The sequence below is a fragment of the Mobula hypostoma genome, chromosome 8 (genome assembly GCF_963921235.1).
Source record: "Mobula hypostoma chromosome 8, sMobHyp1.1, whole genome shotgun sequence".
NCBI classification, from domain to species: domain Eukaryota; kingdom Metazoa; phylum Chordata; class Chondrichthyes; order Myliobatiformes; family Myliobatidae; genus Mobula; species Mobula hypostoma.
The window spans coordinates 103879088-103906855 of NC_086104.1; the positions used below are offsets into that span (position 1 = coordinate 103879088).

At 46.6% G+C, this 27768-nt stretch overlaps 1 protein-coding gene across 6 annotated transcripts in view; it reads right to left on the reverse strand.

Moving 5' to 3' along the window:
- The window catches only part of LOC134350811 (filamin-A-interacting protein 1-like), a 354727-nt gene that overhangs the window by 70767 nt on the left and 256192 nt on the right, over positions 1-27768 (reverse strand). Inside the window, exon 1 of one of the 6 annotated variants that reach the window (XM_063056518.1) lies at positions 5853-6066. The exons of 4 other annotated variants lie outside the window; for them this stretch is intronic. The gene's annotated coding sequence lies outside the window, so the exon portion shown is untranslated. Of the gene's footprint in view, positions 1-5423; positions 5761-5852; positions 6067-27768 lie in introns of those variants that run through there. One more of the 6 variants, XM_063056517.1, reaches the window with a different exon arrangement.

The following is a 27768-nucleotide window of genomic DNA, read 5'->3' on the forward strand; positions in this document are numbered from 1 at the left end:
TAGGAACAGCTTCTTCTCCTCTGCCATCAGATTTCCTATCGGTCCATGAACACGACCTTACTATTTTTGCTCTCCTTTTGCACTAATATATATTATATATTATAATATATTTCTTATTTGGATGCGGGGGGGGGGGGTGGAGATACGTCTCCACCAAAGGGAGTGTAAGGAGCTCCTTCCCTCTGCCATGGATGTGTATGGGGTGTCAGGGAGGGGCAGCACCTCTGGTGGGTGGATGAATTAAAAGTGCAGATAGTTATTAATGAATATCATATAGTTGGGATCACAGAGACATGGCTCCAGGGTGACCAAGGATGGGAGCTCAACATTCAGGGATATTCAATATTCAGGAGGGATAGACATGAAAGAAAAGGAGGTGGGGTAGCATTGCTGGTTAGAGAGGAGATTAACACAATAGAAAGGAAGGACATTAGCCGGGAGGATGTGGAATCAATATGGGTAGAGCTGCATAACACTAAGGGGCAGAAAACACTGGTGGGAGTTGTGTACAGGCCACCTAACAGTAGTAGTGAGGTTAGGGATGGTATTAAACAGGAAATTAGAAATGCGTGCAATAAAGGAACAGCAGTTATAATGGGTGACTTCAATCTACATATAGATTGGGTGAACCAAATTGGTAAGGGTGCTGAGGAAGAGGATTTCTTGGAATGTATGTGGGATGGTTTTTTGAACCAACATGCTGAGGAACCAACTAGAGAGCAGGCCATTCTAGACTGGGTATTGAGCAATGAGGAAGGGTTAATTAGCAATCTTGTCGTTAGAGGGCCTTTAGGTAAGAGTGACCATAATATGGTGGAATTCGTCATTAAAATGGAGAGTGACATAGTTAATTCAGAAACAAAGGTTCTGAACTTAAAGAAGGGTAACTTTGAAGGTATGAGATGTGAATTAGCTAAGATAGACTGGCAAAAGATACTTAAAGGGTTGATGGTGGATATGCAATGGCAAGCATTTAAAGATCGCATGGATGAACTACAACAATTGTTCATCCCAGTTTGGCAAAAGAATAAATCAGGAAAGGTAGTGCACCTGTAGCTGACAAGGGAAATTAGGGATAGTATCAATTCCAAAGAAGAAGCATACAAATTAGCCAGAAAAAGCAGCTCACCTGAGGATTGGGAGAAATTCAGAGTCCAGCAGAGGAGGGCAAAGGGCTTAATTAGGAAAGGGAAAAAAGATTATGAGAGAAAACTGGCAGGGAACATAAAAACTGACTGTAAAAGCTTTTATAGATATGTGAAAAGAAAAAGATTGGTTAAGACAAATGTAGGTCCCCTACAGACAGAAACAGGTGAATTGATTATGGGGAACAAGGACATGGCAGACCAATTGAATAACTACTTTGGTTCTGTCTTCTCTAAGGAGGACATAAATAATCTTCCAGAAATAGAAGGGAACCGAGGGTCTAGTGAGATGGAGGAATTGAGGGAAATACATGTTAATAGGGAAATGGTGTTAGGTAAATTGAAAGGATTAAGGGCAGATAAATCCCCAGGGCCAGATGGTCTGCATCCCAGAGTGCTTAAGGAAGTAGCCCAAGAAATAGTGGATGCATTAGTGATAATTTTTCAAAACTCTTTAGATTCTGGACTAGTTCCTGAGGATTGGAGGGTGGCTAATGTAACCCCACTTTTTAAAAAAGGAGGGAGAGTGAAACCGGGGAATTATAGACTGGTTAGCCTAACATCAGTGGCGGGGAAAATGCTAGAGTCAGTTATCAAAGATGTGATAACAGCACATTTGGAAAGCGGTGAAATCATCGGACAAAGTCAGCATGGATTTGTGAAAGGAAAATCATGTCTGACGAATCTCATAGAATTTTTTGAGGATGTAACTAGTAGAGTGGATAGGGGAGAACCAGTGGATGTGGTATATTTGGATTTTCAAAAGGCTTTTGACAAGGTCCCACACAAGAGATTAGTGTGCAAACTTAAAGCACACGGTATTGGGGGTAAGGTATTGATGTGGATAGAGAAATAGTTGGCAGACAGGAAGCAAAGAGTGGGAATAAACAGGACCTTTTCAGAATGGCAGGCAGTGCCTAGTGGGGTACCGCAAGGCTCAGTGCTGGGACCCCAGTTGTTTACAATATATATTAATGACTTAGACGAGGGAATTAAATGCAGCATCTCCAAGTTTGCGGATGACATGAAGCTGGGCGGCAGTGTTAGCTGTGAGGAGGATGCTAAGAGGATGCAGGGAGACTTGGATAGGTTAGGTGAGTGGGCAAATTCATGGCAGATGCAATTTAATGTGGATAAATGTGAGGTTATCCACTTTGGTGGCAAAAACAAGAAAACAGATTATTATCTGAATGGTGGCCAATTAGGAAAAGGGGAGGTGCAGTGAGACCTGGGTGTCATTGTACACCAGTCATTGAAAGTGGGCATGCAGGTACAGCAGGCGGTGAAAAAGGCGAATGGTATGCTGGCATTCATAGCAAGAGGATTCAAGTACAGGAGCAGGGAGGTACTACTGCAGTTGTACAAGGCCTTGGTGAGACCACACCTGGAGTATTGTGTGCAGTTTTGGTCCCCTAATCTGAGGAAAGACATTCTTGCCATAGAGGGAGTACAAAGAAGGTTCACCAGATTGATTCCTGGGATGGCAGGACTTTCATATGATGAAAGATTGGATCGACTAGGCTTATACTCTTGGAATTTAGAAGATTGAGGGGGGGATCTTATTGAAACGTATAAGATCTTAAAGGGATTGGACAGGCTAGATGCAGGAAGATTGTTCCTGATGTTGGGGAAGTCCAGAACGAGGGGTCACAGTTTGAGGATAAAGGGGAAGCCTTTTAGGACCGAGATGAGGAAAAACTTCTTCACACAGAGAGTGGTGAATCTGTGGAATTCTCTGCCACAGGAAACAGTTGAGGCCAGTTCATTGGCTATATTTAAGAGGGAGTTAGATATGGCCCTTGTGGCTAAAGGGATCAGGGGGTATGGAGAGAAGGCTGGTACAGGGTTCTGAGTTGGATGATCAGCTATGATCATACTGAATGGTGGTGCAGGTTCCAAGGGCCGAATGGCCTACTCCTGCACCTATTTGCTATGTTTCTATGTTTCTATGTCACGTCCTTTTCAAGGCGGTTAGTCCACCTTTGGTCCCCACCTGGCACTCAGCTCTCACCTGTGGCTCCCCGTAGCTGTTTGCATGCAACAACGGCCACACCCCGGGCAACGCATTCGACAAACCAGCTAAACCAGGTGAGGGTAGCCCACGGGTCTCAAACCCTTGGTGGGATAGGGAGTTGCCTATCCCAGCATGTGAAGACAGACTCCGGCGGAAAGGTCCAACGGTCAAGAAGGCGGTCTCTGCAAATGTCGTGGAACGTGTAGAGCAGGACAAGACACAGAAGACGTCCTGGTCATCCACTGCGCCTAGTCCCATCTCCAGCCGTCTCGACGCTGTCTTGCCACTGGATCCAGATGGGAATTATGAAGAGAGAGTGAGGCTGACACTGCGCAACTCTCCCTCACTTAAATCCAAATCACGCACTGGTCTCGACATCATCAAATGGTGTCCAGGTCTTCATTGACGAGAATGGACGAACACATCCCTCCGCCAGGCTGTAGATCACCCCTGGGCAATGGATGCACCTGTTTAATGTGCGCCCCCCCCCACCCCGATCAAGGTCACATGAAACCGTGGAAGCAGGCGGTGGATGGTTGCATAGGTGAACACTAACACCAAGCAGGCAGTCTCTGAGAGATATTGATAATGGCCTGGGTCACCCATCTTGCATAGAAGGCAGAAAGATTTGCAAAGAACAATCATGGTCAAGACTATGATCACTTACAGCATACAACGCAGCACACAATGAAGGAATGAATATTTCTTATTAGGAATAGTAGTATATTCTATGTATTGCCCCGTACCGCTGCTACAAAACAAGATATTTCATGACATATGGCAGTGAAAGTAAACCTCATTCTGATTCATCCTAAATACATAAATAAACCTTTCTCACAAAAGACCTTTCAACCCATTGTGTGTTGACACCAAGAAAAGCATCTCGCACATTCTTGCCTTTTTATTCATATGATTATGACTGAAGCAAAAATGGAAAATTCTGAAACAACACAACAGGTCAGGCAGGACCTATGGAGAGAGAAACGGTTAACATTTCAGCACTGGGATTAATCAGAACTGCAAACAAAAGAGGAACAAGGGCTGGGGCGGACTGGAGGCACTCGGAGAGTGGGAGAGCAAGGGCTGGGCCAGTCTGGAGGCACTCGGAGAGCGAAAGAGCAAGGGCTGGGCCAGTCTGGAAGCACTCGGAGAGCGGGAAGGGAATAACTCCGACTGAGCGAGACCGGATTACCAGATGTGGCCGTTCGCTCCTTTGTGCTAATGTGTTGCTGATGCTGTAGAGTCTGCTTAATGCAGCAGGCAAAAGAGAAAGAAGGAAATAGATGGCGGGGAAATGGCGAACCCTGGTACAACAGATAGAAAGAGGTGTTATCTCACGTTGGAGAATTCCATGTTGAGTCCTGCAGGTTGCAGCATGCCCAGGTGAAAGGTGAGGTGTTGTTCCTCAAAGCTTACACTGAATCTTGTCATAACAGTGCCATAAACAAAGCTTACTTTCCTGAGAGTACCTGGTCAGGATATTTGAGAAATTAGCTGAAGGACTTTTGACGTCAATGGACAGAGAATTCCGCAGCCCCCTGAAGGGGCTGTTAGATGGGTGTCCAGCACACCGTGGGCACTTGGGCCTGGCCACAGGGCCGCCACAACACCCTCCAGCTGCTTATGTGCCCTCTCAGCTGTTTAACTTGAAATGTCCTAAATTAAAGAGAAGAGTGAAGGTCAGCCGAGAATGGTTGATTTCACCTCGTTGATATCACACTTTAAAGCATCTGGATCAAGCAAAGCCATGAGTTAACACCGCCTAATAATATTTAGAAATTACCTCACACACTCCAGGAAAGCTATGCAGACAATTAAACATTAACCGAAACTGTAAGCAAAGAGAATAATTGAGCAAGATCATTACGCCATTCATACACATTCCAACAATCTTAAGTCTTCAGTAACAGTGATCCTGTCCTGAGCACTTTTCCTGTAACGAGTGTCAACCCAACCAGTGTCATCGACACTCGCCACAAACCCAAAAAGAAGCATCCAGCAACAGGGGAGGGGGTGGGGGACGATTCGAGCAAACTGCAAATTGAAGGAAACAAATGAGAGAGTTAAATGTATGTTAACAGTGTAAATGGAGACATATTCAATTAGAGGATAAAGACGGTGCATTCTCACAATCCTCAGGGTGAAGTCATTCTGCTAGGACAAGCATGGAACTGCAGAAAGGGAAGGGATTATCCAGGAATACTACACACAGAACAAAACAACACTGCAACCCAGCTGAGGATATTTACTCCCTGTAAACTCACTTAGACCACAGCACGAGGCAGTAGTTCAATCTGCAACATCATCACAGCTCTCCAGCATTAGATTCGAGTGGTCAGGTTAATTCATACAGTAACAGCTCTTATCTGAGGGAAAAAGTAAAGGGAGAGAAAGAGAGAGAGAGAGAGAGGGAGAGAGAGAAAGAGAGGGAAGAGAGAGGAAGAGAGGGGAGAGAAAAATAGAGGGGAGAGAGAGGGAGGGAGGGAGAGAGAGGAGAGAAAGAGAGGGAAGAGAGAGAGAGAGGGAGAGAGAAAGAGGGGAGAAAGAGAGGGGAGAGAGGGGGGAGAGGAAGAGAGAGAGAGATCACATGCTACAGGTGAGAGCAAGTGCTTATCAAAGAGAAGAGAGAGAGAGAGAGAGAGAGAGAGAGAGAGAGAGAGAGAGAGAGAGAGAGAGAGCAACTCCATTCTTACCTTGTGATATAGTTAGTTCCATGTCAGAGCCATTTACTGCTTTAAACTGTATTTGGAGAACAAGCAGGCAATGATTCCTACCCCACGGGGAATCCACCATAACATTCCAGCCATGGCATTAGACAATGAAAGGTGAATTTTACAGTATGTAGAAGTCCTGAACCAAGAACTAATGATGTCATCCATTCCTTATATGGGGCAGCATTGTGCAGATTAACTTTGGTCAGTAAGAAGGCGGAGTTTCAAGTCTGAATGTGAGCTGTCTGAATTAACAGAGGAATCCAGCTGGAACCGAGTTTATATCCCAGGCTAGGCTACACATGTAGTAGTGGACAGGGTTCCTTACCCAAGGGAGGGAGGGTAGGGATGAGTAGAAGGAACCCTTTGCTGTGAATTCTGCACGTCTGCTGTATGCCAGTGCATGCAAAACTAACTAAGTGCAAACAACCCCAGAAAAAAGCGGCTGTTTTAGTTGCTTGATATCATTTAATTATTGTTAACAAACACAGCCTCTCTCTTGTTTGAACCTGTTATGCAACATTTACTGTCGGGTTGCTTTAGTCCTGATCCCTGCTTTACCTGGCTGTTGTGTGTGCGAGAATGACCTGTGGCGTCTCAGTTCACTCACGTTTCAAAGGGTGACACTAAAAACGTGGATTGTGTGCCTTTGCAGATCCGGAATCATTTGTAACCTTTGAGAATAACCGCATTATGGACACCTTCTAAGAGTGGTGGAGTGGTGATTATGTTAGTAGATAAGAAACCAGCAGGGTTTTTATGGCGACTATGAATCTATCTATCATACCGCTGTTAGGACCAGGCACAGTCACTGTTTCTTTTAGGATCGAACTTTTACCAGGAGTGGCTCACACATCTCCTGGCCTATCACTTAAGAGCAAATAGGGAGAGGCAGGTAACACTGCCCTGATCGTGGCTTTGGCCGAAAACGGGCACAAGTCCTTTCCCTCCACAGATGCTGAGTGCCTCCAGCAGACTGTTTGGGTATGTTAAAAACCAGCCTTGTCAGAAGACACAAAACATATGAAGGGTAGTTGATCTGCACCGTTAGATCCATATATGCTGCCCGGCCTGATGAGAATTTTCAGCATGTCCATAAGACCATAAAACATAGGAGCAGAATGAGACCATTTGGCCCATCGAGTCTGCTCCGCCATTTCATCATGGCTGATCCATTTCCCTGTCAGCCTAAATTTCCAGCCTTTTCTCCGTATCCCTTCAGGCCCTGACTAATCAAGAATCTATCCAGTCTTCGCCTTAAGTATGCCCAATGACTTGGCCTCCACAGCCACCTGTGGCAACAAATTCACAGACTCACCACTCTCTGGCTGAAGAAATTTCTCCTCATCTCTGTTCTAAATGGACGTCCCTCTATTCTGTGTTCACTGGTCTTTAGAGTCTCCCACCATAGGAAGCATCCTCTCCATATCCACTCTATCAAGGCCTTTCAACATTTGATGTTTCAATGTGGTACTCCCCTACACCCATTCTTCTGAATCCTAGTCAGTAGAGGCCCAGACCCATCAAATGCTCCTCATATGACAAGCCTTTCAATCCCAGAGTCATTTTCGTGAAGCTCTTCTGAACTTTCTCCAATGTCAGCACATCTTTTCTTAAATCAGGAGTCCAAAACTGCTTTTATTTTAGATTTTTCAATAGAACAGCTGATCACTGAGATGCCACAACAGCAGCTTAAGCGAGTGACCAATGCACAGATTGGTTTAACCAACTGGTTAACACAATGCAGAGGGGAAGACCTGCAAGGTTACTTGGTGAACATCTTCACCTTCAGCAGCTCCTTGCAACCTTGTGTCCTTTTATGACAACCAGATGGGGTTTTCTCCATGACTTTATCCTGAAGGTAACACTTCAATCAACATATTCCTCAGCACTGAAATGTCTTTTTAGTTACAGCTGCTTAACATAGAGTGCCTATAAAAAGTATTCACCCCTCTTGGAAGTCTATATATTTTATCGTTTTACAACATTTAATTACAGTAGATTTAATCTGGCTTTTTTGACACTGATCAACAGAATAAGACTCTTCTATGTCAAAGTGAAAACAGATCTCTACAAAGTGATCTAAATTAATTAGTCATAGTCATACTTTATTAATCCCGGGGGAAATTGGTTTTCATTACAGTTGCTCCATAAATAATCAATAGTAATAGAACCATAAATAGTTAAATAGTAATATGTAAATTATGCCAGTAAATTATGAAATAAATCCAGAACCAGCCTATTGGCTCAGGGTGTCTGACCCTCCAAGGGAGGAGTTGTAAGGTTTGATGGCCACAGGCAGGAATGACTTCCTATGACGCTCTGTGCTGCATCTCGGTGGAATGAGTCTCTGGCTGAATGTACTCCTGTGCCCATCCAGTACATTATGTAGTGGAAGGGGGACATTGACCAAGATGGCATGCAACTTAGACAGCATCCTCTTTTCAGACACCACTGTGAGAGAGTCCAGTTCCATCCCCACAACATCACTGGCCTTACGAATGAGTTTGTTGATTCTGTTGGTGTCTGCTACCCTCAGCCTGCTGCCCCAGCACACAACAACAAACATGATTGCACTGGCCACCACAGACTCGTAGAACATCCTCAGCATCGTCCGGTAGATGTTAAAGGACCTCAGTCTCCTCAGGAAATAGAGACGGCTCTGACCCTTCTTGTAGACAGCCTCAGTGTTCTTAGACCAGTCTAGTTTATTGTCAATTCGTATCCCCAGGTATCTGTAATCCTCCACCATTTCTACACTGACCCCCTGGAAGAAACAGGGGTCACCGGTACCTTAGCTCTCCTCAGGTCTACCACCAGCTCCTTAGTCTTTTTCACATTAAGCTGCAGATAATTCTACTCACACCGTGTGACAAAGTTTCCTACTGTAGCCCTGTACTCAGCCTCATCTCCCTTGCTGATGCATCCAACTATGGCAGAGTCATCCGAAAACTTCTGAAGATGTTTTACAAATATAAAACCCAAAATAATTGATTGCATAAGTATCACCCTCTTCAAGTCAGTATATCGTAGATGCACCTTTGTCAGCAATTACAGCCCTGAGTCTGTGTGGGTAGGTCTCTATCAGCTTTGCACATCTGGACACTGAAATTTTTCCCCATTCTTCTTTACAAAACTGCTCAACCTCTGTCAGATTGCATGGTGATCATGAGTGAACAGCCCTTTTCAAGTCCAGCCACAAATTCTCAATTCAATTGAGGTCTGATCTCTGACTTAGCCACTCCAGAACATTAACTTTGTTGTTTTTAAGCTGTTCCTGTGTAGCTTTGGCTTTATACTTGGGGTCATGCTGGAAAACAAATCTTCTCCCAGGTCATAGTTCTCCTGCAGATTGCTTTAGGTCTTATTCCAGGATATCCCAGTATTTTGCTGCATTCATTTTACCCTCTACCTTCACAAGCCTTCCAGGGCCTGCTGATGATCAAAGCATCCCACAGCATGATACAGCCACCACCATGCTTCACATTAGGGATGGTGTGCTTTTGATGCTGTGCACTTAGTCTGATGGCCAAAATGCTCAATTTTGGTTTCATCAGACCATAGAACCTTCTTCCAGCTGATTTCAGTCTCCCACATGCTTTCTGGCAAACTGTAGCCGAGATTTCATGTGCGTTTTTTTTTCATTAGTGGCTTTCTCTTTGCCACTCTCCCATAAAGCTGTGACCGTTGAAGCACCCAAGCAACAGTTGTTGTCTACAGGACCTCTTCCATTTCAGCCACTGAAGCTTGTAACTCCTCCAGAGTTGTCATAGGTCTCTTGCTGGCCTCCTTCACTAGTCCCCTTCTTGCACGGTCACTCAGTTTTTGAGGACAGCCTGCTCTAGGCAGATTTACAGCTGTGTCGTAATCTTTCCATTTCTTGATGACTGACTTAACTGTATTCCAAGAGATATTCAGTGACTTGGAAATTTTCTTGTCTCCATCTCCTGACATGTGCTTTTCAATAACCTTTTCACAGAGTTGTGGAGTATTCCTTTGTCTTCATAGTGTAGTTTTTGCCAGGATACTGACTCACCAGCAGCTGGACCTTCCAAACAGAGGTGTATTTTTACTACAGTCAATTGAAACACTTTGATTGCACACAGTGATCTCCATTTAACTAGTTATGGGACTTCTAAAACCAATTGGCTGCACCAGTGATAATTTGCTGTGTCAGATGAAAGGGGGGGGGGGTGAATGCTTATGCAATCAATTATTTTGGTTGTTTAATAATTGTCATAAATTTAGACCAATTTGTAGAGACCCGTTTTCACTTTGACACGAGAGTCTTTTTCCATTGATCAGTGTCAAAAAAGCCTAATTAAATCCGCTGTGATTCAATGTTGTAAAACAATAAATCATGAAAACTTCCCGGAGGGGTGATTAATTTTTATAGGCATTGTACATCACATTGGAATTTCCTTATTGGACTTCACTTCTGAAATTTGGTTTGATTGAATTTGGGAACTGATAAAACACACAGCCGCGACTTTACAATGCCTCTATCAGAAGCCAGCAACTTTATATTTTTGGTATTCAAGTCCCTAATCTTGGACTCTAAAGTAAGACCCCTGAAAAGCAGACTTGCCAAGCTAAAAGTCCATGTTACAGGTCTAGAACTATTTGCCTTTGCTTGCTTCGGTCCCACTGAGGAAGGGGTTTCTCTTGCCCTTAGTTGTTAGAAGATAGTACCAGACACAGCAGCTGTTACACTGCCTGGTCAAGGCAAACCGATATGCTACCATAGACACCGTGGGAGCACAGTCCTTACTGCGGTGCTGTTACAGCTTGGGGATGTGGAGCACAGAGTTCAATCCCAGTCTCCATAAGGAATCTCTGTACGTCCTCCTCGTGGAATGCGTGGGTTTTCTCTGGGTCCTCTGTTTTTCTCCCACAGTCCAAAGATGTACTAGGTAAGTTAATTGGTCATTGTAAATTGCCCTGAGGTTAGTCTAGATTTAAATCTGGATCATCGGGCAGGGCTGGAAGAGCCTATTCCACACTGTATCTCTAAATAAATAAGTAAGTAAATTTCTGTGCCAGACCTTTTCCCAAGGTAACACACATTTTGAAAATGGCCATAAGACCATAAGATATAGGAGCAGAAGTAGGCCGTTCGGCCCGTCGAGCCCATGGCATCACACATCACCTTTGCATCTATGGTGGAAATACTCTACCACATCCGACACAAAACTTCTTCCACAGAATTTCATTATTTGTTCAAATGGTACGCCCATCCAGACTTCTAAGAGGCTCAGAAAAATATTGTTACCTTTTTGGTTCTAAATCTGATAGACTATTTTATGAGAGCTACTGAGAAATTCACAAAGTTATTAACCTGTGTTCAAAATACATGATTTTTATCTCTCCAAAAGCACGTTCTGTGGAGGTACTAGTTATTCAGCTTTTCATTGTATTTCCTTCACTTTCCACAGTGGCAGATAGGTAAGAACTCAGGATTTGGTTTCATTGCTATCTTGACAAAAGTTTGAAATTGGCAAAGTATTGGCCTTAAATGCCAGTTATATTTGTGCTATTTGTGTTTGCCAATTGGTTGAAATTTGTTTTATGAGGCTTGACACTTTTAGTTTAAAGATTAACTTTATTCACTTTACCTGTCACATGCAGATCAAAACATTCTGCCAAAAGCTGACGTTAATCAAGCACTTGAGATATTGAATGCTGCCATCACCAGACAAGAAACAGCCCACCCCAGCGCATTTCAGATCATAGTTGGGGACTTCAATTAGGCTTGTTTGAAGAAATCTCTACCCAATTATCATCAGCATATAACCTGCAGCACCAGGGGACCCAACACATTTGACCACTGTTATGCTATGATTCAGAATGCCTACTGTTCCATGCCGAGAACACATTTCAGGAAATCTGATCACTTGGCTGTCCTCCTACCTGCATACAGACAGATGATAAAGAGCAAGGCTCCAGAGGTAAGGACAGAAAAGAGATGATCACAGGAGGCAGAGGAGTGGCTACAGGGTTGCTTTGAGTTGGTGGATTGGGCCGTGTTCAAGGACTAAATAAGTACATCATTGTTGTCATGGAGTTTATACAACAGTCATAGATGAGTGTGTCCTCACAAAGTCACTCAGAGTCTTCAACAACCAGAAGCCCTGGGTGAGCCAGGAGATCTGCAATCTGCTGAGGGCCAGATTGGTAGCATTCAGATCTGGCAACCAAGAGGTCCAAGTTTGATCTCCAGCAAGCCATCTCACATGCAGAGTCCAAGCTTGCGTCACTGAAGGATGCTTGACAGCTGTGGCAGGGCTTGAATGCTATCACTTCTTACAAAGTGAAACCAAGCGACGTAGATGAAATCAAGGCTTTGCTCCCAGATGAGCTCAATGCCTTCTGTGCTTGCTTTGACTGTCAAAACATGGTGGAAGCTTCATAAACTCCCACAGCCCCCAATGTCCCTGTGATTTCTGTCTCTGAGGATGATGTGAATGCATCCTTCAGGAGGGTGAATCCACAGAAAGCATCCAGACCCAGATGAGGTACTTGGCTGAGTACTAAAAACCTGTCCTGACCAACCGGCTGGAGTATTCACCGATATTTTGAACCTCTCCCTTTGGCAGTCTGAGATACCCACCTGCTTCAAGCCCAGGAAGAACGTAGTAACCTGCCTCAACGGCTGTCGTCCAGTAGCAATGTGACTACGTGCTGTGAGAGGTTGGTGATGAAACATATCAACTCCTGCCTGAATAGCGACTTGAATCTGCTCCAATTTGCTTGCTGGCAGAGCAGCTCCATAGCAGGTGCCATTCCATTAGCTCTTCACTCAGTCCTGGAACTGTAAGGATCACTAGCAAACTCAAGTGTAGAAATCACAGAGACTTCGGTAATTTCAATAGAACTGAAGATTTATTACAGGAATTAACAAGAAAAAACAAACAGAGCTCAGGCAAACTGTACAGAAACCTGATGAACAGAGATCACTGACGAGACACAGACAAACTCAGTCTGAGTTTCACCGACAAGGATCCACAACGACCCAACAAAGCGGGGTAGGCACACTCCCCGAAATACACCCTGCAGCACGTAGGAGTTCCGGGCATTGATGTTACTGTGCTGATTAAATTATCCCAAACTGAACAAAGGTGATAAATATAAAGAGTTTAACAATTCCCATGATCCCAAATGAGACACCTGCAAAACAGTGAAAGCCCAGAGCTAGCGCAAAGACAAAGAATTAGACATAAAAGTGAAACAATCCAAGGACAAAACATACCCACAAGGTGACACCAAGAAAACAACAGTTCATGTACTGACTTCTTTAGTACAAATGATCCCTGGTTGTGACAGGAACATCTGAACAGCAAAGATGCATACATCAGGATGATCTTTATTGACTACGAAACTGATCAATAAGCTTCAAGACGTTGACCTCAATACCTCCTAGTGCAATTTGATCCTCAATTTTCTCACTTAGAGAACCCAGTCAGTTCGGATTGACAACAGCATCTTCTCCTAGTCTCCATCAACACAGGTGCACCGCAAGGCTCTACTCACTTTACACTTACGACTGTGAGACTAGGCACAACTTCAATACCATATTCAGGCTTGCTGACGACACCACTGTCAGGCTGAATCAAAGGTGGTGATGGATCAGCTATATGGAGGGAGACTGAAAACCTGGTGAGCGGTCCATACTGACTCGATGTCAGCAAGACAAAGGTGCTGGTTATTGACTTCAGGAGGAGGAAACCAGAGGTCCATGAGCCAGTCCTCATTGGGAGATCAGAGATGGAGAGGGTTAGCAACTTTAAATTCCTCAGTGTTATCATTACAGAGGATTTGTCCCAGACCTAACACGTGAGTGCCATTACAAAGAAAGCAGGGCAGTACCTCTATTTCTTAGAAGTTTGCGAAGATTCGGCATGGCATCTAAAACTTTGACAAACCTCTATAGATTTGTGGTGGAGAGTATATTGCATTACAGGCTGATATGGAAACACCAATACCCTTGAACATAAAATTTTAATAGAAGTATGGAGGCCCAGTCCCTCCATACCATTAAGAACATCTACAAGGAGCGCTGTCATAGGAAAGCAGCATCTATCATCAAGGCAGAGTTTACACCTCAAATGCTAACTAGCCCTGTCGCTCCTCTCTGAATGTTAGCTGGAATGGTGAGTAATGCCCTGACTAGAGAATGCTCATCAGTCCTCCTTGAGCTCCTTGGGATTGTGACTTCGACTACCAATGAACAGAGTTTTGTTGCTTGTCCCCTCAGGTAGCGTTCTGACTGGAAGTCTATCCTGTTCGTCATAACTGAGTGTGGGAGAAGATTGCTCCTGTCTGAACGCACCCAAATGCTCCAGCCTCCGGGGTTTAGATGCTCCAATTATACAGAGTATGGATAACTGGTTTGCTTCGCTAATTGGCGACCTTGTTTTGGGGCCAGGATTTGCATATTTAAAGAGCACCCGAACTCAAGTTCGAGGCTGCATCACCAGCTCGGCTCTGGTTCAGTCTGCGATTGTGTTTAGGATATCTGTCTCATTTGGATTCTCGTCTAATCTTGTCAGGCTTTCATCAAGGATCTAGTCAAGAAACCTGGTCTTGTCTCAGTCTTGAAATCGTGCCTCGATTCTAGTCTCAGATACCCCAGCACTTGGGTTCTGACCATCCTCGCCTTGGCCTCTCATCGCATTAACTTTGTCTACCTCACTTCCACCACTCATTCAACACTCCAACAGTAGACAAGGAGTTAATTCACTATCAAATTCAAAAGAGACATCTGTTAACTCCAGTTTGATTTTTGTTGTTGCAAAAATGTTGGAATTGTCCAGCAATGCACAAGTATTGTGTTATATTTGCAGAATCTAGTCTGATAGGAAACTAGATCCAACTTTTGGAACACTCAGAGCTTTCTTTTAAAAAAAGGACTATCAACAGGGTTTTTTTTTAAAAGTGTGGATTTTTTATGAAGAAAGGTTTAACTGCATGTTGTAAAAGGTGCTGTTCAGTCATAGAAACAAGGCCCTGAACAAACTGACATCAACGTTATATATTTACAGAGCATTACCTCATACACTAATAAATCAAATGCTGGCACAGGAAAAGAGACAATCATTTTGTTTTTTAAACACCTGAGAAATGAGGTAATGATGTCCGAGTCAGTGTTAGCGTGATTAATATTTTCACAAAGGTATACTTGATCTAACAGGAGTGCAAACTATCACTCCCTGATGGCTGCAGAGTCCAAAAGCTTTCTCTCCCAGTCACAAAGATTAAGGAAAAAATGCAGGAGGCATTTATGAAAAATATAACTTTTGCCAGCTGCTTAATCATCAATTATTACCGATGTGATTTTTGTCAGAGATCAGCACTGTGTGTAGTAAACATGTTTGGGTTTGATTCTTTAGCAAGCATCTTCGCTCTGTCTGAAACAAGCAGGATTATTCATTTTTATTCAAATTGCTAGATGGCGGCACGTTCAGCCGCAGAGGCATCTCGGGGACAGACCAAAGATGTTTTTCCCGTTATTAGACATGTTTTTCTTGATCACAAAACAATGCTGGGCTCCAAGAACTTTGGGTCTGGCAGGTCTACCCCATCAGTGAGCTGCTTGTTGATGGGAGTAGCTGGATTGGGTGTTGGAGGAGATGGCCTGGATGCACACTGTGTTGCTGCCTGCTACTCAAAGACATCCAAGATGGTGTGCAAAGGCGGCGTACAGTTGAACCATGGTTGATTGTCTTGGATGGTTCTCTTGTGATCATAAGATCCTGTTGGACGTTGATAACGTAATATTCTGCAGGCCTGGTTCCCTTGTTTGATGGTGTGACAGGCAGTGAGGAAGCTGCGTAGCCTCTGTTGTACCAAGTTCTAGGCCTCAAGCCACGGGCTTGCCTGCTGCTGCAGAGGAGACGCCAGAGGCAGTGCATGCCCGGTTGGGTGCAGGCCTCTCCCATGGGTGCTGCCTTTCAGTGTTTGATCAGTGGAGTGACAGGCTGGATTGCAGTACCTTCAATTCGCTGGGCATGTTGTTCAGGGTCTTGGGCTATATACGCGTTTTTCCTTGCTCACTTTTTTGAATGTGCTGTTTATGTTTTGCACCTTAGCCTCAGACGAACACTGTTTTGACTGTATTCATGTATAGTTGAATGACAATTAAACTTGAATTTGATTTTTTAAAAATTTGATATTGGTCCATGGCCTCCCCTACTGTCACAATCAGGTTGGAGGAGAAACACATCATATTCCATCTGGGTAGTCTCCAAACTGATGGCATGAAAATTGATTTCTCTAACTTCCGGTAATTTCTCCCCCTGTTCTCCTCTCTCTCTTTTTCCATTCCCCATTCTGATTCACCTCTGATCTTTTCTCTTCCCCTCACCTGCCTATCACCTCCCTTTGGCACTCCTTTTTTTCTTTTCCCCATGGGTCTCTTTCCTCTCCTATCAGATTCCTCCTTCTTTATCCCTTTAACCTTGGCCACCTAATATCTCTCAGCTTCTTACTTCATCCCCCTCCCCACCCAGCTACCTTCCTCCTCACCTGGCTTCATCTATCACCTGTCAACTCCTTCCCCTCCCCCCATCTTAATCTCCTTTTTCCCCTTCTGGTGAAGAGCCCAAAATGTCAACTCTTTATTCCTTTCCATAAATGCTACCTGACCTGCTGAATTCCTGTGTCATTTTGTGCATGTTCCTCTGGGTTTGATTTTGCCTTGTTAACTGTGCAACAAGCTCTGACCCTTAGATAAAACAGGACCCCCTGGTGATTAAGGCCACAGAGTATGGTTCAGTTGTCCTCTTTTTCACTTTTTCTCCGAGGTGATTGCAGGTGAGTCAGCTCTAACTGGCTCCAGTATCCCTGGCATAAGACCACCATTGCATTTTGGTCCTATCTCTAAGTGGTATTCCTTCTCAGAAATGCACATGAAAACCAGATTATAGGCTTCCTGTAGGTCTTTGTCCACAGCATATCACCTGCAATTTCGCTGTGCAGAAGGACCAGACGTTCTTCACAAGGTGGCCACTCAGCCCCCTGTCCCCGCATCAGTTCTTTATCCACACTGTGCCCTTTCCCTACAGAGCCGATTCACTTGTAGAAGTGTCCAAGAGGAGGGGCCTTATACTAAGTGTGGTGAAGATAAAGATCCTCTACCAGTCAATGCTGACCATACACTGTCCCTGACAATAAAGGCCCATGCCCGGACTCTGAAAGTGTGGGGAACTTCCTGCACCTCTTGGGGAAGCCAGATACAAGAGGTAGCAGATGTAGAATCATAGTGAAGCAGTTCATACCCGAATGCAGCAGGACCTGGACAATATCCAGGCTTGCGCTGACAAGTGGTAAGTAACATTTGAGCCATGCAAGTCCCAGGCAATGACCATCTCCAACAAGAGAGGCTCTAACCATCATCCCTTGACATTCAGTGGCATCACCATCACTGAATGCCCTACTATCAACATCCTGGGACAGGATGAACTGACAGGATTGACAGGAAACTGAACTGGTCTAGCCATATAACCACCATGGCTACCAGAGTAGGTCAAAGTCTAGGAATCCCGCGGTATGTAACTCACCTCCTGACTCCCCAAAGCCTGTCCACCATCTACAAGGCTCAGGTCAGGAGTGTAATGGAATACAAGGCACTCGCCTGGAGGGGTGCAGCTCCATCAACACTCAGGAAGCTTGACACCATCCAGTACAAGGCAGCTCACTTGATTGGTACCCCTTCCACAAGCATCCAATCCCTCCACCATCGATGAACAGTTGCAGCAGTGTGTACTACCTACAAGATGCACTGCAACAACACACCAAAATTCCTAAGGCAGCACCTTCCAGACCCACGACCACTACCATCTAGAAGGACAAGAACAGCAGATACCTGGGAACACCATCACTTGGAAATCCCACTCCCAGTCACTCACCATCCTGACTTGGAAACATATCACCGTTCCTTCATTGTTGCTGGGTCAAAATCATGGATTCCCTCCTTAACAGCATTGTGGATGTACCTACAGCTCAGGGACTACAGCGGTTCAAGAAGGCAGCTTATCACCGCTTTCTCAAGGGCAGCTAGGGATGGGCAATAAATGCTGGCATAGCTGGCGATGCCCATGTCCCGTAAATGAATTTTGAAAAAACAGTCTATGCTGGAGTAAGTCTGCAGGTCAGACTACTGGAGGAAAATGGATGTTTTGTGTCGAGATCCTTCACCTGGACTTAAGGGTAGAGGGGAGGGATCCAGTATAAAAAAGTAGAGGGATATGAGTGGGGGAAGAACTGACGGGTGGTAGGTAGGTTCAAGTGATGGCATGATAGACAGATGAAGCAGGGGGAGAGTGGTAAGATTTCAGAAGCTGGGAGGTGATAGGTGGATGTGACAAAGTTTTGAAGGTGGGAGAGGAAGGTGGAATGGCGGGAGGGAGGTGGGTTGGAGAACTGGTGGGAGGAGTGTGTGGGTGACGGGCTGGTGGAGAGCGTGAACAAAGGGACAGAGATGGGGTGAAGGAGGACAGGTGAATCGAGAGGAAAGAGAAAAGGAGAAAAGGGGGGAAAGGACGGGGGAATGATTACAGAATTTAGAGAGTTCAGTCTTTATCTGACTGGAGATTGCTCGGGTAGAACATGAGATACTGTTCCTCTAATTTGTGTTTAACCTCAACTCGTCTGGAGGAGGCTGGGGGAGGTAGATTGACAATAGTATTCACCATGGCCCCTGGCCTCCAGCGCACTAACACAGCTATCTACTGACTGTGCAAAAGGGTGTCTGGATCTTCAAAGCTGGCCCCGTGCTTGTAGTCTTTCTGAGGAGCACCCTCACTGTTGTGTGCTTCAGTGACTTACACCAGGCACTGGGGTGCACACTGTGTCCGTAAATCCACCAAATCCACCGTGAAGATGGGCAAACCACGGACAGTGTCCTCCCCCAGCATCGCGGGGATAACCACGTTCAGCCAGATGTGCGAGTCACAGGTTGACACCCAGAGCAGGCACCCTGTTCCCCTTTTCTTCAAGATGGCACAGAGCTGCAGTCTCCACTGAGGCGGCAAGTCTGCGAATCTCTGCGAGTCTGCAGGGAAAGTCGCGGCCTGGTGTCTGTAAAGCCGTGAGTCCACTGGATGCCAAAGCAGACGACCTGCCCCGGGTTGGAGGACTGTATGAGAGTGAGAGTGGGTGAGGAACGAGGCTCATCTCACTGATGTTGCTTTGTTGCTTGTCCTGTTCCATATAGTTCAGCCGAGCATTTTATGGGCGTTGCGATGTTGACGCCATAACGTGTGGCAGACCTTGAAGGCTGCCCCCAGCATATCCTTGGCTGTGTTGGTTTTTAACGCAAGTGATACATTTCACTGTGCGTTCCGATGTGCTAGTGATACGTGAACCTGAATCTGAAATCAGAGTTCCAAAATGGCAAGAAATATCCAGGAGGACCAATATAAGCCTCCAGCACATTCCAGGAAAACATACCATCCCTTACCAACTTGTGGGAATCCCGAGACCCATGATGCTCAATCTGGGTGCTAGGGATGGAGCCATGATAATGCATTTTCTCTGTAACTGTAATACTCGATCCTGCATAAGCACAAGAGATTCTGCAGATGCTGGAAATCCAGAGCAACACACACAAAATGCTGGAGGAATTCAGAAGGTCAGGAAGCATGTATGTAGGGGAATAAAGAGTCAGTGTTTTGGGCTGAGAACCTTCCTTACGACTGGAAATAAAGAGCGAAGAAGGCAGACTGCTGGGAGGGGTAGGAGTACAAGCTGCAGGTGATAGGTGAAACCAGGCGATGGGGAAGGTAGGTGGGTTTACGGATTTGATGTTGCTGAGTGATCTCAGTACGTCAGTGACACAGGGGAGTAAGGGAAGCTTAAAGCAAAATGGAATTTTAATAAGAGTGAACCTTCTGTTCAGAACAATCACCTAGCCCTTAATATCAGCAAGGCAAAAGAGCAGGTTGCTGACCGAAGGTAGAAGGGGGTTGAACACAACCATGTCCCCATCAGTGGAATTGCTGTACAAATGGTCTACAGCTTCTAGATCCTGGGTATCCATATGAACAGCAATCTCAGAAGATCCCTCCACACTGATCAAGAAAGCATATGGAACATACAGGAACCGTGCATTTGCATACCTGGAGCCTGCTGTTCTACAACATACCACAAAGTGCTGACGGTCACTGTGGAAGTCCGACCATGACTTGTCTTCCCAAAGTGACTTGGGCCGCATGGTAGCATAGTGTTATTACAATGGCAACCCTGCCACTGTCTGTAAGGATATTGTGCATTCTGCCTGTGGCTGCATGCGTTTCATCCAGGTGCTCCGGTTTCCTCCCACAGTCCAAAGACGTATAGTTAATTGGTCACATGAGTGGACTTGGTTGGCATGGGCTTATTGGGCTGGAAGGGCCTGCTTCCACACTGTATCGCTAAATAAATAAAAATAACAAATACATTTCCTGGGCATCTGAGAATATTTGGCGTGCCCACGAGGATTCTCTTGAACTTCTCAAGGTGTGAGATAGGGAAGACCTGGTGCGTTGCAGCTGAGCCCGGTATGGCAGCTGCTCTGCTCTGGACACTTGGAACCTTCAAAGAGTGGTGAACACTGCCTGGTCCGCCACAGGGTCATCCCTCTCTTCGGTCCAGCTGAATTTCACAGTGCATTGCTTCAGGAAGACATCATATCTTCAGGGATATCCTGGCCATTCCCTTTTCTCTCATCTACCTTCTAGCTCCTTCTCCACTGCTATCAGACTTGTGAACCAATCCACTCTTTCGTACTCATTTGCCAGTGGTGCTAGCATGTTGCACCATAAGACCATGAGATAGAGGAGCAGAATAAGATCACCTTTTGCCTGTGGTCTTCTCCACCATTTCACCATGGCTGATTTATTATCCCTCTCAACCCCATTCACCTGCCTTCTCCCTGTAACTTTTGATGCCCCTACTAATCAAGAACCAATCAACATCTCCTTTAAATACACCCACTGACTTGGTCTTCACAGCCGTCTGTGGCAATGAATTCCTCTTCATCTCTGTTCTAAAGGTATGTCCTTGTATTCTAAGGCTGTCCTAGATTCTTCCACTACTGGAAACATCCTCTCCATGTCCACTCTATCTAGTTTTGAAAGTTTTCTTGGATTTTATTTCTCTTAGTTCTATCTTACTGTCACTTTGGCATTTCTTTCACCTCCACTCCAGAATGCATTACCATCTTTGCATTATTCTGTTGTAGTTTGCATAATTCTGTGGTTTTGCACACAGTGCTGTATTTATTGTTGTAGTTATTATTACCATGGATACTACTGTGTGCTTCACGTGAGCAAGGAATTTCATTGCACCCTATTGTATATGACTATAAACTAATCTGAACCTGGGGAAGAATTTCAATGATAATTGGACTCTGTACTAGCCAAACCACTCACCCTTGACCAGAGAGGGTATGAACATTGATTAAAAATGCTGAATCACATACAAGAGAGTAGAAGCATAGAAAATTGGCATATACTTATACCAACAGTGGAGGAGGCCACTTGGCCCATAAGATCCACGCTTGCCCCCAAAGAAGCCATCCCATTAGTCTTTCCTATGATCCTTAATTCCCTGTGCTTTATTTCCTTCAATGATTCTCCCTCTATCTATTGCCCCCATCACTATACTGCACTGTGCACACTTAAAACTACTTTTTGTAATGCCGTTGCATTGTAAGTGCACGCTGGTATTTATTTATTTATGCACATTTTATTCAAAGTTTAGAAGTTCAAAGTACATTTATTATCCAAGTATGTATACACTATACCACCTTGAGTTTCGTCTCCTTACAGGCAGTCACAAAATGAAGAAACTCAGTGGAACCCATTTAAAAAGGCAGCCAAATACCTATTGAGCAAAAAAAACTTATCCGTACTTTAATTTCTAACTTTGTTATAATTTTTTATAATTCTTTATAATTGTTGAATGTTGCTGGTTTGGATGCATGTTGGACTCTGACCAACACACCACAGCAAATTCCTATTAGATGTATTTGGTGAATAATGTTGGTCCTTGATCCTTGATATGCCTGACAACTCCCAGTGATTCTTCCAGCCATCAATCTACATCAATCTGCACCAGAGGTAATCAATAAGGGCAGGTTAACCTACCAGTGCATCTTCAGGATGTAGGAGGAAACTAGAGCACTCAGTGAAAGCCCCTGTGGTCATGAGGTGAACGTGCAAACTCTGTAGAGGCATAACCAGAGGTCAGGGTTGAAGCCAGATCACTGAAGATGCGAGGCAACCACTGTGTTGCCAAAGTAACAGCATGATATTGTGATGATCTAAAAAAAAAGCAGTTTTAACCAAGCATAATATCACCACTGACCTGGAGAAATCTCACGCTTACGCTCAAAAAGAAATGATGCATTTTGGAAGGTCAAGTAGGGGTAAACAACAAGACACTCAAGAAACACACATGAAATGCCGGAGGAACGCAAGAGGTCAGGCAGCCTGTATGGGAATAGAACCTTTTTCAGGACTGGAAAGGAATGGGAAAATGCCAGAACAAAAAAGGTGGGGGGAGGGGGACGGAGGATTGCGAGAAGGTGATGCACACAAAATGCTGTAGGAACTCAACAGGTCAGGCAGCATCAATGGAGATGAACAAACAGTCAGGCTGATAACCTTCTTTAGGATTGGAAAGGAAGGGAAAAGACAGCAAAATAAAGAGGTGGGTGGAGGGGAAGGAGGACAGCCAGAAGACACAAAAGAGTGTTGCTGAACAGAGATACCTAGATGTTGTCATTTCATAGTTTGGTCAAAGTGGTAACACAGGTGGATAAGGTTGTGAAGAAGGCATATAACACAATTGCCTTCATATGTCGGGACTTAAAATGCAAGAGTAGGGCGGCATGTTGCAACTCTACAAAACATTGGCTAGGCTACACTTAATAGTGTCATGTGCAATTCCAGTCACCATTCTATAGCAAAGATGTTATGGCACAACAGAAAGTGCAGAGGAGATTCACCAGGATGTTGCCTCATTTGGAGGATTGTAATTATGGGAGGAAGTTGAATGGCCCGGGCTTTCCATGGGATGAGTGAGTCTGTTATGTAGGATTAAGAGAGGAACAGTCAAGGTCTTTTCCCATGTTATGGTATTAAAAATAAAAGGACACAGAAGAGAGGTAGGATATTTAAAGGAGACACGAGGGTAAGTATTTTTTTGTACTGAGTGACTGATTTCTGCAAGAGAACTTGGAATCTTATACAAAATTCAAAGTTCAAACTTTAAAGCAAATCCATTATCAAAGTACATACGAGGGGTGATTGATAAGTTCGTAGCCTAAGGTAGAAGGAGTCAATTTTAGCAAACCTAGCACATTTATTTTTCCTACATTTACACACTTAGTCTAGCGGTCGTGGAGCATACGGATCCCTTCTTTGTAGAAGTCGGCATCTTGGACCTCCAGAAAGTGGTCCACAGCAGGGGTAATTGATAAGTTCGTGGCCTAAGGTAGAAGGAGATGAGTTATTACCTTCAAACTTTCTGCATTTTCACTCAGAGTTGAACTGTACGTGCATGTAACGAGAGCTGTATAACTCATCTCCTTCTATCTTAGGCCACAAACTTATCAATCACCCTAACTGTGGACCACCTGGAGGTCCAAGATGCTCTCGTTACATGCACATGCAGTTCAACTCTTTGAGTGATAATGCAGAAAGTTTGAAGTTGTTAACTCATCTCTTTCTACCTTAGGCCACGAACTTATCCATCACCCCTGCTGTGGACCACTTCTACAAAGAAGGGATCCGTATGCTCCACGACCGCTGGACTAAGTGTGTACATGGAGGAGGGGACTATGTCGAAAAATAAATTTGCTAGGTTTTCTAACATTGATTCCTTCCACCGTAGGCCACGAACTTATCAATCACCCCTCGTATATGTCACCATATACTGTACAACAATGAGATTCATTTTTTGCAGGCATACTCAGTAAATCCAAGAACCATAAAAGAATTAATGAAAGGTCGCACCAACAGGGTGGACTAATAACGTGCAAAAGACAGTAAACTGTGTAAACAGAAAAGAGAAATAATAATAATGATAAATAAATAAGCAATAAATATCAAGAACCTGAAATGAAGAGTCTGTAGCGATGTGCTACACACAGCGCTAGAATAACCACACGGAGTCGGTGAGTTGGAGTTGCGATGAAAGAGGTTTATTCAAACTTCGCGGCCTCCTTTAAAGCCTTCCCGTTCCCGCCCTTTTTGCTGCCCGCCCTCTGCCTGCGCGCGCTGTTTCGTGAGCCGGTTCGTGGGTGCCAGAAAGTGGGTCGCCACATAACCCCCCCCCCCAGAACCGGCGATACCTCCCCCAATGTCCACAGTCTGGATCGGCCTCTGTTTGGGAGGTCTGCCCCTGCGCCGCGGTGCCTGAGCCTGGACCGGCTGCGCCAAGTCCACACGGGCCGGTTTGAGTCGGTCCACCGTGAAAACCTCCTCTCTCCCTCTAATGTCCAGCACGAGCGTGGACCCGTTGTTGCTGATCACCTTAAACGGCCCCTCGTAGGGCCGCTGTAGCGGTGTCCGGTGTCCGCCCCGTCGTACAAAAAGAAACTTACAGTTCTGCAGGTCTTTGGGTACGCAGGTCGGGCTCTGTCCGTGCTGTGAAGTGGGGATGGGGGCCAGGTTACCGAGCCTCTCCCATAGTCTGTCCAGGACTGCTGTGGGTTCTTCCTCTTGCCCCCTTGGGGCTGGTATGAACTCTCCCGGGACGACCAGGGGTGCGCCGTACACCAACTCGGCCGACGAGGTGTGCAGATCCTCTTCGGGCGCCGTGCGGATTCCGAGCAGGACCCAGGGAAGTTCGTCCACCCAGTTAGGCCCCTCCAGGCGGGCCATGAGAGCCGATTTCAGGTGACGGTGGAAGCGCTCCACTAGTCCGTTCGACTGTGGGTGGTAGGCAGTTGTGTGGTGTAGCTGTGTTCCTAAAAGGCTGGCCATAGCTGACCACAGGCTGGAGGTGAACTGGGCGCCCCTGTCAGAGGTAATGTGGGCCGGTACCCCAAAGCGGGCTACCCAGATTGCGATCAGTGCTCGGGCGCAGGATTCGGAGGTGGTGTCGGTGAGCGGGACTGCCTCTGGCCATCTGGTGAACCGGTCTATCATAGTTAGGAGGTACCGCGCTCCTCGTGACACTGGCAGGGGCCCCACGATATCCACATGGATGTGGTCGAACCTCCGGCGGGTGGGTTCGAACCGCTGCGGCGGAGCCTTGGTGTGCCGCTGCAGCTTGGCCGTTTGGCACTGCATGCACGTTTTGGCCCATTCACTGACCTGCTTACGAAGTCCATGCCACACGAACCTGTTGGAGACCAGCCGGACCGTTGTCCTGATGGAGGGGTGTGCTAAGTTGTGAATGGATTCGAACACCCGCCGGCGCCAGGCTGCCGGGACGACGGGGCGGGGTTGGCCGGTAGCTACGTCACACAGTAGGGTCCTCTCACCTGGGCCTACGGGGAGGTCTTAGAGCTGCAAACCGGAGACTGCAGTCCTGTAACTGGGGATCTCAGTGTCTGCCTGCTGTGCCTCTGCCAGCGCTGCATAGTCCACCCCCTGGGACAGGGCCTGTATGGTAGGTCTGGAAAGTGCGTCTGCCACGACATTGTTCTTTCCAGAGACATGCCGGATGTCCGTCGTGTACTCGGAGATATAGGACAGATGTCGCTGCTGGCGGGACGACCAGGGGTCGGACACCTTAGTGAACGCAAAGGTAAGCGGTTTGTGGTCTGTGAACGCGATGAAGGGCCTACCTTCTAAGAAGTACCTGAAATGCCGGATTGCCAGGTATAGTGCCAATAGCTCCCGGTCGAAAGCACTGTATTTGAGTTCGGGTGGTCGTAGGTGTTTGCTGAAGAACGCCAGGGGTTGCCAGCGACCCTCGATGAGTTGTTCCAGCACTCCTCTGACTGCTGTGTTGGATGCGTCCACCGTGAGGGCAGTAGGAACGTCCGTTCTGGGGTGCACCAGCATCGCGGCGTTTGCCAAGGCTTCTTTGGTTTTAACGAAAGCGGTTGCGGCCTCTTCGTCCTAGGTAATGTCCTTGCCCTCACCCGACATTAGAGTGAACAAGGAGCGCATGATTCGGGCTGCTGAGGGGAGGAAACAGTGGTAGAAATTCACCATACCCACGAATTCCTGCAAGCCTTTGATTGTGTTGGGTCGGGGGAAGTGGCAGACCGCGTCTACCTTGGCGGGCAGCGGGGTTGCCCCGTCTTTAGTAATCCTGTGGCCCAGGAAGTCGATGGTGTCGAGTCCGAACTGGCATTTGGCTGGATTGATTGTAAGGCCGAATTCACTCAGGCGGGAGTAGTGCTGGCGGAGGTGGGACAGATGCTCCTGCCGACTACTGCTGGCTATGAGGATGTCGTCCAAATAGATGAATGCAAAGTCCAGGTCGCGTCCCACCGCGTCCATTAGCCGCTGGAAAGTCTGTGCGGCGTTCTTTAGACCAAACGGCATTCGGAGGAATTCGAAAAGTCCGAACGGGGTGATAAGTGCTGTTTTTGGGATGTCGTCCGGATGTACAGGGATTTGACGGTATCCCCGGACGAGGTCTACCTTGGAAAAGATCCTTGCGCCGTGTAGGTTTGCTGCGAAGTCTTGAATGTGCGGCACAGGGTAGCGGTCTGGCGTTGTAGCCTCGTTCAGTCTGCGGTAGTCACCGCATGGTCTCCAGCCCCCCCCCCCTGTTGCCTTGGGCACCATGTGAAGGGGGGAGGCCCATGGGCTGTCGGACCGTCGTATGATCCCTAATTCCTCCATCTTCTTGAACTCCTCCTTCGCCAGTCGGAGCTTGTCCGGGGGAAGCCTTCGAGCACGGGCGTGGAGGGGTGGTCCTTGGGTCGGGATGTGGTGCTGTACTCCGTGTCTGGGCATGGCTGCCGTGAACTGCGGTGTCAGTACTGATGGGAAATCCGCCAGGACCCTGGTGAATTCATCGTCGGACAGCGTGATGGAGTCCAGGTGTGGGGCTGGCAATTGTGCTTCACCCAGGGAGAACGTTTGAAAAGTCTTGGCGTGGACTAATCGCTTCCCTTGCAGGTCGACCAGCAGGCTGTGGGCTCGTAGAAAATCTGCCCCCAGCAGTGGTTGGGCCACGGCGGCCAGTGTGAAGTCCCACGTGAACCGGCTGGAGCTGAACTGTAGCCGCACCGTGCGGGTGCCGTAGGTTCGTATTGTGCTGCCATTTGCGGCCCTCAGGGTGGGTCCCGGTTCTCTGTTGCGGGTGTCGTAACTCGTTGGAGGTAAGACGCTGATCTCCGCTCCGGTGTAGACCAAAAAGCGGCGTCTAGACTGCTTGTCCCAGACGTACAGGAGGCTGTGCTGATGGCCAGCCGCCGTAGCGATCGGCAGCGGCTGGGCCTTGGCGTTTCCCGGGAATTTGCAGGGCGGTCTGCAGCGGCGGGCATCTGTGCCCCACCGCTGGTGGTAGAAACACCATTGTTCATTGGGCTCCTCACTCCCGTCGCCGGGTTTTGTAGGCTCTGCTGCCAGGTCCGGTCTGGTCTGTCGTTGGGTACGCGGCTTGGTGATCTGTGCGACGGATGCCCCTCTCTCTTTCCTGGCATTCCACAGCACATCTGCTCGGGCCGCCACCTCCCGGGGTTTGCTGAAATCTGCGTCGGACAGCAGCAGGCATATGTCCTCGGGCAGTTGCTCTAGGAACGCCTGCTCAAACATGAGGCAGGGTTTGTGTCCTTCAGCCAGGGCCAGCATCTCGTTCATTCATGCTGACGGCGGCCTGTCTCCCAAACCATCCAGGTGCATTAAGCGGCGTGCTCGTTCGCGCCGTGAGAGTCCGAAAGTCCTTATGAGCAGGGCTTTGAATGCTGTGTATTTGCCGTCCTCCGGGGGCGACTGTATAAACT